Here is an 18,266-nt window from a genome sequence, read left to right as displayed (position 1 = left end):
ATGAAAGATGACTTCAATGGGCCTATTAGTAGACCAGACACAGCTGAGGAGAGAACCTCTGAGCCTGAGGATATAGCAGTAGAAACCTCCAAAAGTGAAAAGCAAAGAGAACAAAGACTGTGAAATGCAGAACAGAATATCCAAAGATTATGCGACAACTATAAAAGGTGTAAGATACACATCATGGGAATACCAGCAGGAGAAGTAAGAGGGAAAGGAACAGAATAAAAATTTGAAACAAAAATGACTGAGAATTTCCCCAAATTAATGTCAGACACCAAACCACAGAACCAGGAAGCTCAGAGAACACCAAGCAGGATAAATGCAAACAAACAAAAAACCAATAACTACACTAAGGTATATAAAGGTAAAGAAAAAAATCCTGAAAAAAAATATTACCTGCAGAGGAAAAAAGATAAGAATTACACCCAACTTCTCTTCAGAAAAAATGCAAGTAAGAAGAGAGTAGAGTGAAATATTTAAAGTGCTGAGTGAAAGAAAAACCCACCAACCTAGAATTCTGTACCCTGCTAAATGATCCATCAGAAATGAAGAAGAAATAAAGACTTTCTCAGACAAACAAAAATTGAGGAAATTTGTTGCCAGTAGACTTCTTTGCAAGTAATGTTAAAAGTTCTTTAGAGAGAAGGAAAATTATGTAGGTCAGAAACTCAGATCTACATGAAGAAATAAAGAGCACTGGAGAAGGAATAATTGAAGATAAAATAAAAACTTAAAAAAAAAAACTCAGGACTTCCCTGGTGGCACAGTGGTTAAGAATCCACCTGCCAATGCAGGGGACATGGGTTCGAGCCCTGGTCTGGGAAGATCCCACATGCTGCGGAGCAACTAAGCCCATGTGCCACAACTACTGAGCCTGCACTCTAGAGGCCATGAGCCACAACTACTGAGCCCATGTGCCACAACTACTGAAGCCCGCGCACCTAGAGCCCGTGCTCCACAACAAGAGAAGCCACCGCAATGAGAAGCCTGTGCACCACAATGAAGAGTAGCCCCCACTCGCCACAATTAGATAAAGCCCGCGTGCAGCAACAAAGACCCAACACAGCCAAAAATAAATAACAAATAAATTTTTTAAAAATCTCAATTGATCTAACAGACAATGGCTCGTCAAAAATAATAATAGCAACAATGTATTTTGTTACATACCTTTATGGCTTATGTATAAGTGAAATAAATGACAGCAATGATACAAGGGACAAGAGGGCAGAATTAGTATTATTTTGTTATTATAATGTACTCACACTACCCGTGAAGCAGTATAGTGTTATTTGAAAGTGGGCTTCAATTAGCTATAAATGTATACTGCAAATTCTAGGGCAACCCACTAAAAAAAAGTTTTAAAAAATGCTCAATTAAAAACACAAAAAGCAGAAAAAGAGTGAGAGACAAAAATATGAACAAAGAACAAGGACAACAAATAGAAAAAAGTAATAACTGTGGTAGATACTAATCAAACTATATCAGTAATCACTTTGAATGAATATCAGTGGTCTAAATACCCCAATTAAAAGACAGAGATTATCAGAGTGGATAAAAAAAAAAACCAATCATATGTTGTCTACAAGAAACTTAGTTTAAATATAAAGGCACATATAGATTAAAAGTAAATGGGTAGAGAAAGATATACATTGCTAACACTAATCAAAAGAAAGCAGGAGTAGCTATATTAATGTTAGAGCAGGCTTCAGAGCAAGGGAAGTTATCAAGGATGAAGAGGGGCATTATTGCATAATGAAAAAGGGGTCAATTTCCAAGAAGACCTAATGATTCTAAACGTGTATGTGCCTAACAACAGAGCATCAAAATACATAGGACAAAACTGATAGAACTGCAAGGAGAAATAGATGAATCCACTCTCAGAGTTAGAAACGTCAATACCCCTCTACCAGAAATGGACAGATCCAGCAGACAGAAAATCAGTAAGCACATGATTGAATTCAACAACACCATCAATCAACTGTGCATAACGGACATCTATGGACTACTGCATCCCGAAATACCTGGAGATTAAACAACATACTTCTGAATAACACATGGGTCCAAGAATATATCTCAAGGGAAATTTTAAAATATTTTGAACTGCATGAAAATGAAAACACAGGAAATTTGTGGGATGCAGCAAAAACAGGGCTTAGAGGGGAATTTATGTGATTTATGATCTAAAAGAAGAAATAGGACTTCCCTGGTGGCGCAGTGGTTAAAAATCCGCCTGCCAATGCAGGGGACACGGGTTCGAACCCTGGTCCCAGAAGATCCCACATGCTACAGAGCAACTAAGCCCACGAGCCACAACTACTGAGCCTGTGCTCTAGAGCCCGCGAGCCACAACCACTGAAGCCCACGCACCTAGAGCCTGTGCTCTGCAACAAGAGAAGCCACTGCAATGAGAAGCCCGCACACTGCAATGAAGAGTAGGCCCCCACTCACCGCAACTAGAGAAAACCCACGCACAGCAACAAAGACCCAATGCAGCCAAAAATAAATAAAATAAAATAAGTAATTTAAAATAAATAAATAAATAAAATTTAAAAAGAAATAAAAAATAAACAGTCCCTGAAAAATAAACCCCAAACACATATACACTTTCAAAGGATAGCATATATTCATTAAACCTACGTGAGGTAAATTGGAAGCACGTATGTTATCTACTGCAGAGTGGACAGCTCTAGGGGAGGGGCCTAGGATAGGGACCTGGATGAAGGATAAGACACGATCAAGATAAAGGAGGATTTGAGCACAGGTGGACGGCTATGGTGAGCCTTAAAATGGGACATCAATGCCCCAAGTCTGTGCATCTGAAATTCCTTAACAAAAGAAAGGTTTGATTTGGAGACAGCATTCTTGTAGGTTGTGCACAGGAAATGGCCTTACTGATGGGCGTCTGCTCTCGGTGGAAGCAAAGAACCACAGGACTAAGACATGTGGCTCAGCGATGGGGCTCAAGTTTGCTGTTAACACCTCCACCCACCTGACCTCAGGCCACGTATGTAACCTCCTACAACCTGTTTTCTCATCTGTCAAATGGGGAGATGGGGAAAATAATAAAGCAGACTTCTGAGGCCTACAGTGAGGATTAAAAGAGGTAAACATATAAAAAGTACTTATATAATGTCTGACACATAAAAACTTGATAAATTGATAAATGGTCACTATTATTACTTTAAATGCTTTTCCATATTCAATATACTCCTTAGGCCAGATCTGTAATAATTTCTTGCAGGAAGCATGTTTCATTGCCTGCCCTCGGCTCCCTTGTCAGGACCTGCCCTTCCCCCCGCTTCCCCACTGCCTGTCCTGTCCAGGCCACCCTGATGGGGCCTGGGGTCTGACTCAAGAGAGCCAGTCAGGGGCAGGATCTCTCGCTATAATGTAAACGGAGAGACCAGTGATCTTAGTTGGTTGATGAGGATGTGCTGGACTTGTACAGTCACGGCGAGTCAAGGCCTGAGTCAGCTGACGGCAGGGAAGCCAGCGTCACCCACAGGCAGAAGTTCTGGGGGAGCAGGAACCACGTTTGATCTGGTTTGCAGATGCTCAGAGAGGCAGAGAGCAAGATGGGGCCAGGTCCCTGAGGTCTAGCTGCACTTCCTGAACTTTGATTCCATCAGATTCCCTTACCCCTTTCAATAAGCCTCCTTTTCACTTGAGTTTTTTGAATGGTTTTCTGTTTCTTAGAACCAAGACAGCCCTGACTGAAATGTTAATTTACAGGCCTGCATCACCCACCAGGCTGGGACACAGCCTGCATTCCTGACACCTACTGTGGTTCTGGCTCAGTGACTGCTTGTTAAGAGAAGAATGGATGGATGAATGAATGGATGAATGAATGAACGAATGGACAGAACAGTGACAGGCCTGTCCAGGCCGTCACCCCTTGCCGGTGTCCCTGCATCCAGCCTTGACCACTTCCCTGGGCCCCGATGGTCTTTTGGTCTGAAGAACCCTTTCCCACCTGTTCCAGGATCCCTAGAGGCCGGTAGAGAAGGATTCTCTTGAGTTACAGAGCCTGGAGTTCCACACAGACAGGGGTGATGAGGGAAACTGCTGATAGCCAAGATGGCATCCCAGAAGACACGGTTAACCCCCGGAGGCCGGCTGTTTCCAGGAGGGGGAAGGACATGCGCCTTATTGATGTGGTCGGCACTGTGCCGGGGCGTTTACACAGGCTTCCCCGCCCAGTCCTTGAACCTGTGATGCAGGTCCTGAGCATGTTGGCCCTCGGAGCCATTCCTCCCCTTTCCTGCTCCGGGTTACAGCACGGCTGGCCGCAGCAGGCCATGTTTCCCAGCGTCCAGCTAGGTTCAGCCCAGGGAGGCAATGGCAGAGACTGGAGGGTGGGGTAAAGAGCCAAGCCCTAGGGGTATTTCTCCTCTTTCGTCCTTGTTCAGGTAGCATCCTGGCAAGGGCCGTGTCCTTTGTGGTTTCAGCCCCACCCTGGTGACCTGACCCCGTGGAAACACGGCTTCCCTCCCGGGCCTCCAGCCCACGGCTGTCTTCCTGCTAGCCTCTGGACTGCCACCCCTTGCCCCGTTTGGCTTCCAGCTCTGCCATCTCCTCTGTAACCAATTCCTTGCATTACAGTCACTCTGTTTGAAAGCCTCCGGGAGTTTTGGTTTCTTCATCAAACCTGGTATCATCTGTCTGCTACACTGAGAAAACAGAAACACGACGATAAGGTGCTTGCCATGGACTGAACAGCTGGCAAGGGCAACGGATTGGGCCCCAGCTGTGTGTGACTCTGAGGCCACACTTCATCCACGCACTTCCTCCCACTGCCCTTGGGCATCCATCCGCCTGCTAGGGGGACTGGCCTCAGGTCCACCTGTGCCCTGGCTGCCATGGGAAGGTCTCAGAGCCCTCGCTGGAGGACAGAGTCCAGGCGATTTGACAGCAGGTGCTGGGCTCCCTGTTAAGATCAGATGTGTAGCCCCACACCGTTAAGCTTTGCTCCTAATGTTGGAAAGTATTTACCCTGCGCCGTTCCTGGAAACTGTGAGAATAGACTGTTCCGTGAGACTTTGAAAGCTGCCTTTGATTGACTCACTTCATCATCCCCTCAGAGAATGTCTATCCTGAGGATCTGTAATCCTCTCAACACCAAAGTAAGGCATGAGTTATTTTTTTCTGAGTGTTTCCCACCCCTGCATCCACCCTACAAGGGACTGGATGTTTTCCATCTGATGACTTGTTAAATGATCTAGATCTCTGACCCCACAGTGTGGTCTGCGGACCGGCAGCACCACCTGGCAGCTGTGAGCCTGCTGGAAATGCAGAACCCCAGGCCCACCCCAGCACTGCGGAATCAGGATGTGTACTTTAACAAGATCAAGATCCCCGAGTGATTCCTATTCCTGTTAAAGTTGGAGAAGGGCTGCCCTAGACGCTTCAGTAGATATTTACTTGGCACCTGTTATGTGTAATCTCATAACTGTAATACATACCTTGTGCAGAAGCGGTAAGAATTAAATGAATTAATATATTAGTTCAGTGCCTGACACATGATACATGCTGTATGCTTTAGTATAATAATCATTATTGGTATAACTATTTGCTGGACCTCAAGTTAAGCACTAGGGGGCTCAAAGATTAATAGGTGAATAAGACAGAGCCTTGCCTTGAGGAGTTCTCAGGCTGTCAAGAGATGTGCAGATAAACAAATAATTGGGTAGAGCCTGTGCTCTAATAGTTACACGCCAAGCTACAGGACCTGAGGTCTGGATAGTACTCTGTGACTTACAAACAAAATCACATCCTGTATTACTTGAGCATAAAACTGCTTTGTAAAGTAATATGATCATAATACCCTATTACTGAACTCAGAGGGGCAATGCCCAAGGTCACACAGGAACTTGAATCCAAATCTTTCAACTCCAAATCCAGTGCTTTCCTGTCCCCGACACAGCCTCTTCGAAAGAGAAGGTATCAAGTACCTGTGGGTCTTGGAAAGTGCAAGGTGGAAAGAAAACTGTAACCAAGAACCAGTGTCTTAGGTGACACTGGAGTGGCTCCTCGTTTTGTATTCGTCATTGGAGAAGGACAGTGTTGAGGGTTGGAGCTGAAGTGGCTCCTTCTCAGAAGTTACAGACAAGTGGAAATGAAGCCCAGGCAGCCCACGGGTGTGCAGGATTATTCTGTTGGGTTGAGGGTGGAGTTTTTTTTTGGCAAATTCAGGAACATACCCCACTGTCCCGCCAATGTTTGCTTTTAGAAAGCTGGTCTCGCAACCTAAATGTCCATCAACAGAGGAGTGGATAAAGAAGATGTGGTACATATATACAATGGAATATTACTCAGCCATAAAAAAGAACAAAATAATGCCATTTGCAGCAACATGGATGGACATAGAGATTGCCATACTGAGTGAAGTAAGTCAGACAGAGAAGGACAAATATCATATGATATCGCTTATATGTGGAATCTTTAAAAAATGGTACAAATGAACTTAGTTACACAATAGAAATAGAGTTACAGATGTAGAAAACAATCTTATGGTTACCGGGGGGGGAGGGGGGCAGGGATAAACGGGAGATTGGGATCAACATATACACACTACTATATATAAAACAGATAACTAATAAGAACCTGCTGTATAGCATAGGGAACTCTACTCAATACTCTGTAATGACCTATATGGGAAAAGAATCTAAAAAAGAGTGGATATGTACATATGTGTAACTGACTCACTTTGCTGTACAGCAGAAAGTAACACAACATTGTAAATCAACTACACTCCAATAAAAATTAAAAAGAAAAGGCTGGTCTCATGCTCCCTCTCGAAGCTCAGCTGCAGGAGCTGTGCCCACCCGTCCTTCTTTCCCACCATCAGCTCAGGATGAACGTATGGGTCTTCCAAGCAGGCTCCCCCAGTGGTGGGTGAAGAGCAGCGGTTCTCAAAGTGGGGCCCCTGGGCAAGCCTCTGTAGCATCACCTACGAAACTGTCAGAGATGAAAATCCTCCAACCCGCCCCAGACATACTGAGACAGAAACTCTGGTTGGGGGGTGGGGGATGCCCGGCATTAGGTATTTTAACAAGTCCTCCATATGATTCTGAGCTAGAGAACCACAATTCTGTTGCCGTCCAATAGAACTTTCTGCAGTGGTGGAAATGTTCTGTGCTCACGCTGTCCAATACAAAGGCACTGTGCACACGTGGCTATCAGGCACTTGAAACATGGCTAGTGCAGCAGAGGAACGGGATTTTTAAAATTTACTGACTTTTAATCAATTTAAATAGCCACATGTGACTAGTGGTAGACAGTGCAGGTCTAGAGGACAGTCTCTCCCTCCCCCAGTTCACATATTAGAAATAGTCACTCCCCAGCCAGATGGGAGGTGGGAAGTCTGGAGAAGTACAAGGAAAAAAGATGTCAGGAGGGAGACGCTTCATCCAGGCCTGGGGAGGAACGGGATCCCGCTGAGGCTGAGCTGAGACTGCGGCAAGAGTGGACACTCTAGAGACCCCTGGTCCTCTTGTCCCTGAAGGTGGCACAGAAAGGCCTTAGCTACATCCTCAGGGAGAGGCTCTGAAGTGGACGCGGGGGGACAAACAGGGCAGGGCTGAGTGGCAGGTGTGAAGACTCATTGATTCATACGCTAACAATTCAAATAAACTAGAAAAAGGCCTCAGAGATTCAGCAAAAAGAAGATGAGCATAAATTAAAGCAGGAAAGATTTGGGTCTGACATGAGGAAGAACTGCCTGACAGAGTAGCTGAGACAAATCTTGCTGTCGGAACCTGAGGAGGCTCTGTCTCTGCAGGGGAAGAGTGGGCTGGTGAAATGTCCCTGTCTCCTAGCTCCTGTTTCATTGACTAGCTTGGTGACCATGAACTAGGGGGCTTGACCTGGTTGGCCTTGGTTTTTTTTGTCTGCAGTAGAGAACCCAAGAGGCTGAACACCAAGGGGAGGGAGACAGGATAGCAAAGTGATTAACAGCTCAGGCTTCTAGAGACAGACGTGGTCTGACACTCAGCGTGGCCTCAGCTATGGGACCCTGTGTAAGTTACCTGACATTTCTGTGCATTAATTTCCTCATCTGTAAAACAATTCTGCTAATAATCGAGGTGTCATAAAGACTAGATAAATGCAAAACATAGAGCATGGTGCTGGGCACGTGGTAGGAGCACGATCATAATTAAAAAGCTTACTAGGTGTGCCAAAGCCTTTACGTGTACTCACTCATTTACTCCTCACAACAACCCGAGGAAGCAGTCCAGTTATTATACCCATTTTACAGATGAGGAAACTGAGGAACAGAAAGATAATATAACTTGCCCAAAGATACAAACACAGCAGTCAGGCTCCACAATCTGTGCTTTCAAGTGCTGCTCTAAAGTGCCTCCCATACACGCTCACTTTTATTAGTATTCACCTGCAAAACAGCCAGGTGGAGTAGAAAGGGCAACGTATCAAGAATCAGGAGTTGAAGGCCCTGAATCCAGTCCCCTCCTGTTGTGACCATGAGCTCCTTCTCCCACCCCGCCCCACTGTTCCCATCTGTGCAATAAAAAGCAGGGACTACGTGGCCCTCGGAGCCTCAGCAGCTGCGACAGTCTTTGGGAAGAAGCAAGACAAGTCTGCTCTGTGAAGTTTAAACCCACCTTCGCCGACTGGTCAGAAAGAGACTGGCCCAGAAGGCCCTGGAGGCTCCTTCCAAGTTGAAGACCATTTAAAGGTGTGACTTCATTCCAAAGACTCAGAGAGGTCTAGTGGGAAATGCCAAAGTGTAAGTTGGAACCTAAGACTCCAGTCTTGGCTTGACAGGTTGGGCTCAGACAAGCCGTGCCCTCGCCACGCCTCCTCACAGCCAGGGCTGCCTGTGCCCATCTTCTCTGCTGGTTTGGCTGCCTATCCACCCTCCCGGTCCCAGGAGATGAAGGTTGACTGGTCCAAGTCAATCATGTAACTCCGCCCCTCTGTAGGTGACTGGCTTAGACCTGAATACAGGACTCAATCCTAGCCAGTGAGGAGCAGTCACCAAAGCACTGCTGGGAGAGGATTTCCTCCCTAACACCATAGGAGAGCCTGCTTTACACGAGGACGCTGTGACTGCTTGGAACTGCTGCAGCCACCTTGTGCCCATGAGAAGTAGTCAAGAGAAGCACAGAGAAGCTGGGACCTGGTGTTATGGAGCCCCTGAATTAACCAGCCCTGCAGCTAGCAGGACCACTTCTCAAGGAGATAATAAACCTATTGCTGTCTAAGTCATCTTTGGTCCAGTATTCTCTTTCTCACAGTCAGATGCATCCTAAATTACACATTTAGTTCTCTCATCTGTCAGATGAAGATAATACCACCAGGTTCTTATGAGGATAAAATGAGATGAAAGATGTGAAAATGCCTAAAGCATCTGTGAGAGGCTTAGTATTTCAGCGCCTGAAAGCTAACAGCTTTACAGATGGGGGTGGGGAGGGACTATTAGTCCTATTGTAACCCACTGATAGACGGTTTAACGCCTAAGGGGCTTTTCTATGGGGGAAAAGAAGCTCCCACAATTGTGTAGACTTTCCTGAATCCTTAATTTGTTACAATTACATCTAATTAAGAGAACTCAGAAAACCAATTTTTCTCAGTTATAAATATGTGAATGATATGTTCTTCAACAATTTGAAATTCCACTACAAACAATCCATTTGATTCTTTTGAATAGTTCAAAGACCTCTAATAGCAGACAAAATATTCAGAAACACAATAGTTACACAACTTATTACTGCACCTACTTACACCCACTCTAAAACACACACACCATGGCTTTAATTCATTATTCTGCACCTGATATATTTCCTTCCCAGGGTTATTGCTCCATTTATTAATCCTTTATTGCATTTCTTATATCGTCCTAGGGTTTCAATAATATTTACTCCTTCCTGAGGAGTCATTAGTCTTACCAGAGCCAAAATTCAGAGGACACTTTCTCAGACAAGCTGAGGACATAGAATCAGGCAATTGGCTACTTGATTCTTGGCTGGGACATAGGACCTGGATGTCCAATGTCAGGTGACTCAAACATGAGCCCCCAGACTCCAGGCTGGGTCCCTTTTTATAAAAAATTTTTACTTGTGATGACTTGGGGATTTTAAGCATCTGTCTTTTTAATGGATTTTTTTTTACGTTTTTAAATTTAATTTGGTGTCTTCCCTGAGATGATGTAGTGAGAAGGGCACTTCGTTTGTGAGATCCTCTTCCCCTAAACCCGTCACTCTTGTCTAACCGTGAGAAAAATATCAGACAAACCCAAACCAAGGGATATTCTACAAAATACCTGAGCAGTACTCCTCAAAACTGTCAAGGTCATGCAAAATAAGGAAAGACTAAGTAACTGTCATAGACCAGAGGACACCACGGAGTCAAGCTGATTTATTGCAACGTGGGATCCTGTGGGATCCTGAACCAGGAAGCAGACATTAGCGGAAAAACTGATAAAATCTGAAGAAAGCCTGGATTTAGTTAATAGTAATGTGCAATGTTAACCTCTTAGGTTTAACAGGCGACAAATGACCAGATAATGTGTGGGTATAAAGTTTCAGTTATGCAAGATGGATAAGTTCTAGAGATCTGCTGTATGACATGGTGTCTATAGTTACCAATATATATTGTGCACTTAAAAATTTAAGAGGGTAGATCTCATGGTAAGTGTTATAAAACAAAACCAACAATAAAAAAGGGGGCAGGATACAAAGACACTTTGGGAGGTGTTTGGTATGTCTACTACCGTGATTGTGGTGATGGTATTCTGGGGTTTGCATATTTCCAAACACATTAGATACGTGCAGTCCTTTGTATATCATTTATACTTCAATAAAGCCATTTTTAAAAAAAAGAAATCAACATTGGAAGGAACTGAATGAGAAGTCTCGGTATTAATTTTGCAACTTTTCCTTAAATCTAAAATTATTCCAAATGAGTTTATTTTTTTTAATGGTGCCTTAGTCTGGGCTCCCCCAGAAGCAGACACTGAGACAAGAATATGAGTAGAAGTAGTTTCTTTGAGAGGAGATTCTAGGAATCACCCGGCAGGATGTGGGGACGTGAGACCAGGAAGGGAGGAATCCAGAGAGGCCGTGTCTGCAATCAGGTGACCACTGTGGGTGACCAGGCACAGTCCTGCCCAGAAACATGGGAGATGGTGTAGGTCACACCTCAGTTGCCCCAAGTGGGAGGCAGGGGTGCTGGAATATCCATCCACCCTTCTCATCAGATATTGGTTGAGGGCTGCCCTGGAGATGGACACTTCCAGGCTGCCCACCTGGGCCAAGCTGGTTCCAGTGGCCAGAGACAGCCCTCAGGCAAAGAGTGGCAGGGCTCGTGGTCTGAAGCTGCCCAGTGACAGGTGAGGGGATTATGGGTACCGAGGGGAGCCGGACAGGACACAGACGGCACCTGCCACTCTCGGCATCTTTCCCAGAATTGATTCTACCTTTAAATGTCTCTTAGCTGATACCATCTAACCCATTGTCCTATTAGGATGTACTGACCTGGTCCCACAATATTATTTGAAACTTATGTATTCTTTTATTTGCATTTTATTATTATTCATATAAGACCATCGAAACATTTCATCTCCTACCTGATGAGGGATCGAATGTACAAAGTGAGCTCCCCTCCTCAGGACACGTGACGAATGCGTCACCAGGAACATCCTGCGGAACCCTCTCCCTGCTTGCTTCTTCTGTGTGCCGCCTCTCGGCTTTGAGTCCCCCTGCCTGGATTTTATGTCACCACAGTGCTCATTGACCCTTCCTGCCCTTGCCACTGTGTCTGTTTATTCTGGGATTATTTGGTTGACTCGCAGTTCCTGGTGTTTATTCTTCCCTGCCTGTGCAGATAGAAACAATGACATATCTTATCAGATACAAACTGGGAAACAGAGGTCATTTTAATAATTTAGATGAAGGGGATCCATTGAAGGGAATTGATTATACAGCTGAGAAGCCGAACAGGAGACAGGGAGATTAGCAACTTGAGGAAACCACTAACACCTTTGGGCTGGTGAGACAAAGGAGAAGGTGGTAGTGGAGCCCTGAGGCTGGGGGCCCCCCAAAGAAACGGGCGCCGTGGTGGCTCCAACGGGACAGCGGCTGGAGCTATAAAGGCGATGCAGCCGATGCTGGAGACGGCCGGAGACAGAGAAGCACGGGGAGAAACAGCCCGGCTTCTCCTTCCCTCCCACTCTCCAGCCTCCCTCCCAGCTGGCCACGCCCAACCAGAACCCTGGGAAACGCAGCCCATCAGAGCCAGTCCCCGTGTGATGAGGAGAGGGGAGAGGGGCCAGGAGTGAACCGGAGGCTCACATACCCGTCCCCTGCTTGCTTGGGTCATTATAACCAGTCACATGCCTGAGAGAAGAAATGAAATACTCACACATATTAACAACCCCTTAATTTTAGAATAAAAAGCAAATACTATACCCCACTAGTCATCCACCTCAAGTCATTCAATTCCCCTTTTGTTCAATGTTAGACTAACAGTTCTTATTTGCATATCATTATGAACTCATGGCCTTTCACGAGTTTTCTCCAATAAACCACATGATTAGAAGGTCAAATCGTCAAACTTGTCCATGTAAGCACCTTCAGGATGCCCTTGGCATCCTTGATAGCTTTCTTCCTTTCTGGATCATGAGATGATCCAGAACTTTCCATACTGATTATCTCCCCCTCACCCCTCCCCAAGACACAGAATCACCTACCTTCCAAGGAGACCTGATTCCATTAGTGGAGAACAAATGTGGAAAACCAAAATCTGGCTGCAAGGAGTTTACCCTCTGTAGTGACAAAGCTGCAAATGTTTTTTTGTGAGATTATGAATTTATATTGACAGTTCCAATTCAACATAATGTCTTGTGGAACCTCACTTTTTAAAAATAGTAGATCGTTTCCATGACCAAGACTTTAACACACCTGGCAGGACCAGAGTGCCTTGAGGAAGGACCAGGGGAGTGCTGGCTTCAGAAAGACTAACACACAAACCCCTCTGACAGCGATGCTTGGGAAACACTGCGAACGGGCGACATGCTTACTGCGTGCCCGGACGGCTCTAAGCACTTTAACCTGCATCATCTCATGTAATCATTGCCGCCCAATACAAGTATGACTATCATCCCCCTTTTACAGACAAGAGAAGAGACTTGAGAGAGTGGGTAAAGTGCCTGTGGTCCCACGTTGGCATCCCGGCTGACCCGCCTGCGGAGACCCTGCTCTTCACCCCTGCACCACACGGCCAGGCTGGAGGCCTCCCTGGTCCCCAAACAAGCCACCTCTCCACTCCCGCTGCCCTAACGCTGCCCATGCCGTCTGCTTTCCCTCCTGTGCTTGGGACACCGGCTTTAACTTCGAATGCCAGCTTGAAGGCTCCTCCGTGCTCCTCGCTCCCTGTACATCTCAACACGCATTAGAGCTCCATGTGTGCTTGTGTGCGTGTGTGTGTCTCCCCTTACACCCTTACACTGTGAGCCCCTCACAAGAAGGTTCTGTGTTTCATTCATCTCCATATCCACACCGCACAGCACCTGACATCTGGCAGGTACTAGAGTCACACGTGACAGAGAAAGAGGGAGGGCGACCTGGCTCTCAGGTAGCTCAACACCTGGCACACGCTGAAGGATTCCCCCCTCCTCCGTGGTCATCTCCTATTTAAGGAAAGGGGCCTTCCCCCCACCTGCATCCCTAATACACACCGGTATTAGATGGCTGCTTTTCCTAAAATGAACGAGTCTTTATCCGCTAAGGAAAACAATAGTCTGATTTGCTCTAGTCTTCAAGATTTCCGTAACAGTCTGGGAGGTCAACGAGGAAAACTAAACTAGGGTCAGGACCAAGGACTTGCAGTTCTCTCCAGGGTCTGAGGGCTTGTGAGAAATCTCCACAAATCGAGCGATGCTCTTGCCAGCTGGCACTCAGTCTCCCTCTCTCTCCCTCTGTGTCACACACGCACACGCACACGCACACGCATGCACTCACTGCCTTGGTAACCAGTGGTTACTAAAAAAGCGCAAATGCAGCCACATTCCCACAAAGAGAAATCCTCTGATAGTACACAGGGCCCAAGCGAGTTTCTTCCACCGTGTCTCGAGTGTGCTGCTTTGTCACTGCCCGTGAACGTGTGAATCCAGGTGCGCGCCCGGCCTCCGGTGCGTGTGCCCTGGAGCTTCATCCTTCGGGATTCCTCAGATTCAGAACTTGTGAGCCTTTGGGCGGTGCCGGGGTCGTCCACGCGAGCCTGCAGTAATGAATGCACAATGAGCACTACGTTGTTCTGCCGGGGGCCGCTGCTCCTTGAAAACAGTCTGTTCCCTGAAATAGGTTAAACTCTCCTCCGCCGCCTCTGTTACCTCCTTTACACTATTGACTCAGCCACTATTGCCTATATATGTGAAGAAAAAAATCCCCAAAGAAACGATTAGTGTTGGCATAGCAACAACATGTTAACTGTGTCTTCCCTGAAGCAGGCCAGCAGGACCTCTACCCAGCGTTGGTCCGGTTACTGTGCGCTTCAAACAGAATACAACAAACTGCCTTCCTTTGAACAGATGCTATAATTCAGACTCTCCCCTCACTTTAATCCAAGTTAATATGGGTTAGGTGATTTTTAATGCTTCCACGTTAAAACAAAAAAAATGAGACTTGGTCCATAAAACTGTGTTGATGTTGTGGCATTGAAGTGAGAAGAGGTCATTGCCTTTTCTGCGTTCTTCCTTGTCCTCACCCCCAGAGCCACTCCGTACCTCTGAAGTCTGACTTGTGAGCTAAGGAGGGCTCCTGAGCTTGGTGAGGGGACAGCTTATAACAGCTACTGTGTTTGGGCTGCAAATAATAAGGGACTGAACACAAACTGAATTAAACTGGAGGGAATATTGTCAACTTCAGCAAAGACTTCCAGACCAGGTGGGCTTCCGGCTCAGGGCGGAAACAAGGGCTCAGGTTCCTTCCACGTCTCTGCTCGTCCAGCCTCAGCACTGGACTCATTGCAAGTCTGGGTCCCTGTGGTCTTAGCTGCTAGCACCCCAGCAGAGGGGGAGAGAGACAGAGACGGAGAGACACACAAACAGACTGACAGGGTGAAACAGAGCGAATGGATCTGGCTTCTCATCCCACCCCGCCCCCCCCCCACCACAAAAGGTAGAACAATTTCCCAGAGACCTTCAGCAAACCACTCCTTGTGTCTCATTGGCAGAATCAGGTCATGCGCATTCCAGAACCAGGCAGTAGCAGGGTGAATGGGATTATTCTCAAATGCCTCAGGGTCACCCCGTGAGCTGAAGTTAATTCTTCAAACTGAAGTTCTCCTGTGCTAGGTGGGAGGGGTGGGATAGACAGTGGAGAGGCCACCATTATACCCACTATTATAATATGGGTGGGCACTGCTAGAATGTAGGTGGGCACTGCTAGATTATGGGTAAACACTACTAGGACACGGGTCCTATATCTTCTGCCACTGCTGGCTCCTCTTAGCCACCCTCAAGCTTGGCTCGCTCACAAGGCAGCCGGCAACGCAATGGGATCTGGAAGATGGAGTCCAGTCATCCTTCCTTCACTTGGGAACGAGTCACATCCTCTCCTGCACATCTCTCTTCAACCCTCAGTTGTGGCATGTGATTCTCTCTCAACAGGAGTGCTGGGCTCTGCCTGGGCCAGCAGGAGCTGCTTCCTAAAGCTGGGGCAGATGGTCTGCGGAGGAGCTCCTGACGCCGGCTGCTCAACCACCATCGACCTCTAGCACCTTCCTGGCCAAGTCTCCTGGGCTCTGGGGGAGGAAGTGTGCTCCAGTGGTGACAAAAAAAGGAGTAGCTGTCAGCAGAGACCATTTCTCCACACAATTCCCCTTCACCTTAAACCTTTTAGTCTGTCAAGTACCTGCTTGGAAGGAGCATAATATTATGCAAATAAAGAAACACCCGTAGGTCACAGACCATTCACACAAGAACCTGGGTAACCCAAACAGCAATGGTGATTCCTTCCCAGCTTCCGATGTTTCACTTGCCTTTATCATTTGATCCTCAGAGCAACATTGGGTAATAGGCAAAGAAAACTACGTTATCCCCATTTAATAAGGGGGAAGGCTCAGGTGCTTAAGTATTTGCTTAAGCCTTGTCTCAGATCTGACAAAGGACTTGTATCCAAAATACATAAAGAACTCTTAAAACTCAACAGTAAGGAAACCAACAACCCACTTTCAAAAATGACGAAGGACTTGAATAGACCTTCACCAAAGAGGATGTAAGAATGGCAAATAAGCACATGAAATGATGTTCAACATCCTTAGCCATTAGGAAAATGCAAATCCAAACCATAATGAAATACCAATTCACACCTACTAGAATGTCTAATAAAAAGACAGACAATACCGAGTGCTGGCAAGGACACAGAGCAACTGGAGCATTTCTGGTGGGGATGCAAAATGGTACAGCCACTCTGGAAAATGGTTTAGTGATCTCTCATAAAGTTAAATGTATACTTTCCATATAACCCAGAACTCTCACTCCTGGATATTTACCTTAGAGAAATGAATACTTATATTCACACAAAAATCTGTACACACATGTTAATAGGAGTTTTATTTGTGATAGCCAAAAGCTGGGAAAACCCAGATGTCCCTCACCAGGTGAATAAACAATGCAATGGAATACTACTCAGCAATGAAAAGAAACAAACTGTTGATAGACGACGACCTGGATGCATCTCAAAGACATTATGCTGAGTGAGAGAAGCCAGTCTCAGAATTACATACGCTATGATTTCATCTACATGATGTTCTGGGAGGGACAAAACTGTCGTGATGCAGAGAACATCGGGATTGCCAGAGCTTCTGGGTGGGGGAGAGCATGGCCATAAAGGGAGTCTTTTGGGGTCATGGAACTATTCTGTATCCTAGTTGGGGCGGTGGTCACATACATTTATACGTCTTAAATTTAGAGAAAAGGAAAAAGAGCCAAATTGTACTCTCTGATAATTTTTTAAATAAAACTTCAAAAATTTGGTGATTTGAGACCAGGTCAAGTCCTTGCCTGCTGCTGTCTCTGCCACAGTTCACAGCCTTCATCAGCTCCAAGCTTTGCTCGCGGCACAGCCCTCAGACCCTCACTTAAAGCTTTGTCTTTTACAGAAAATTCTACTAAGGTTCACTCTCACGTTTCCCAGCCCGTGAAAGTAAGAAATTAGAAGAAGGAAGAGAGCTGCTGGAAGCAGGCATACTGGCAATGCCGACAGCAGCAGCTGGCAGTGATCCTTCAGAGGCAGAAAAGTATGAGATGCAAACATTTGCATTTGGAACACACTAGTGTCTGGGCCATTTTGTTCAAGGGCTAACACCCCCAAGCACCCACCTCTGAGACATGGGAGTCTCATGTCTGAGACATGGCTGGATGAGTCCACCTGCATATCGGTCCTGGTTCCTGTTGAGGAACCTGAATCCCAAGAGAAAGGTCACTTCAGGCTCCTGACTCTCTCTTTGCAGCAGCAGGAAGGACTCAGTAGAATAGGTGTCCGGTCCACTCACCAGCAACCCTGAAGGTTAGACGTGAGCTGCCTTTAGATGGGACAAGAATTTGGATACCAGGATGCCATTGAGTATACCTGTCAATGGCCAGCACCTGCCCTCAGTATGACCTTGTTGTTGTCTCTTATTCCCATGACCAGTGACCATCACTTGGAACATTTATTGAGCACCTACTATGTTCCTGGCACTTTCTTAAGAGATTTATGTGGATTGTTCCATTTAATCCTCACGACAGCCCTATGAGTAGGAAACGTAATAAGCCCCATTCTACAGATGAGGAAACTGAAGCCAAAGAGGTCAAGTGACTTGCTTAAAGTCATACATCCAGGAAGCAGTGGAACCAAGACTATATAACTCCAGGGCCTCCCCTCAAAACCACTGAGCCATACTGCCTCAAAGAGGAAGCCAAGGCATGGAAAAGAGCACAAGGAAAATGAACCTTTAGAGCTGTATTAGAAGGGAAGAGAAAGTGAGGATGACTAAGAAATTGGTGGTTCTTTTGCAAGGGATAGATGTTTAGAGTAACCTACAGAATGAAGTGTCTCATTTATACCACAATGTGTTTATACTGTATATAACTTTGTTCCCCCTTTGCATCTGAATTTTTGTCAGTTATATCACTTCTAGATCATTTAGAATCTATTCTTCCATCATAGTCACTGCTTGTGTTTTGTCTTGGTCTACAGTGATATGAATCAATGTCCTCTGCCCGTTCTTTTGTTGAAGATTTTCCCATCATCTCTTGGGGG

Source organism: Balaenoptera acutorostrata (assembly GCF_949987535.1).
Source record: "Balaenoptera acutorostrata chromosome 3 unlocalized genomic scaffold, mBalAcu1.1 SUPER_3_unloc_1, whole genome shotgun sequence".
Lineage (NCBI taxonomy): Eukaryota > Metazoa > Chordata > Mammalia > Artiodactyla > Balaenopteridae > Balaenoptera > Balaenoptera acutorostrata.
The sequence above is the reverse complement of the archived record's forward strand: the minus strand, read 5'-3'. Positions refer to the sequence as shown.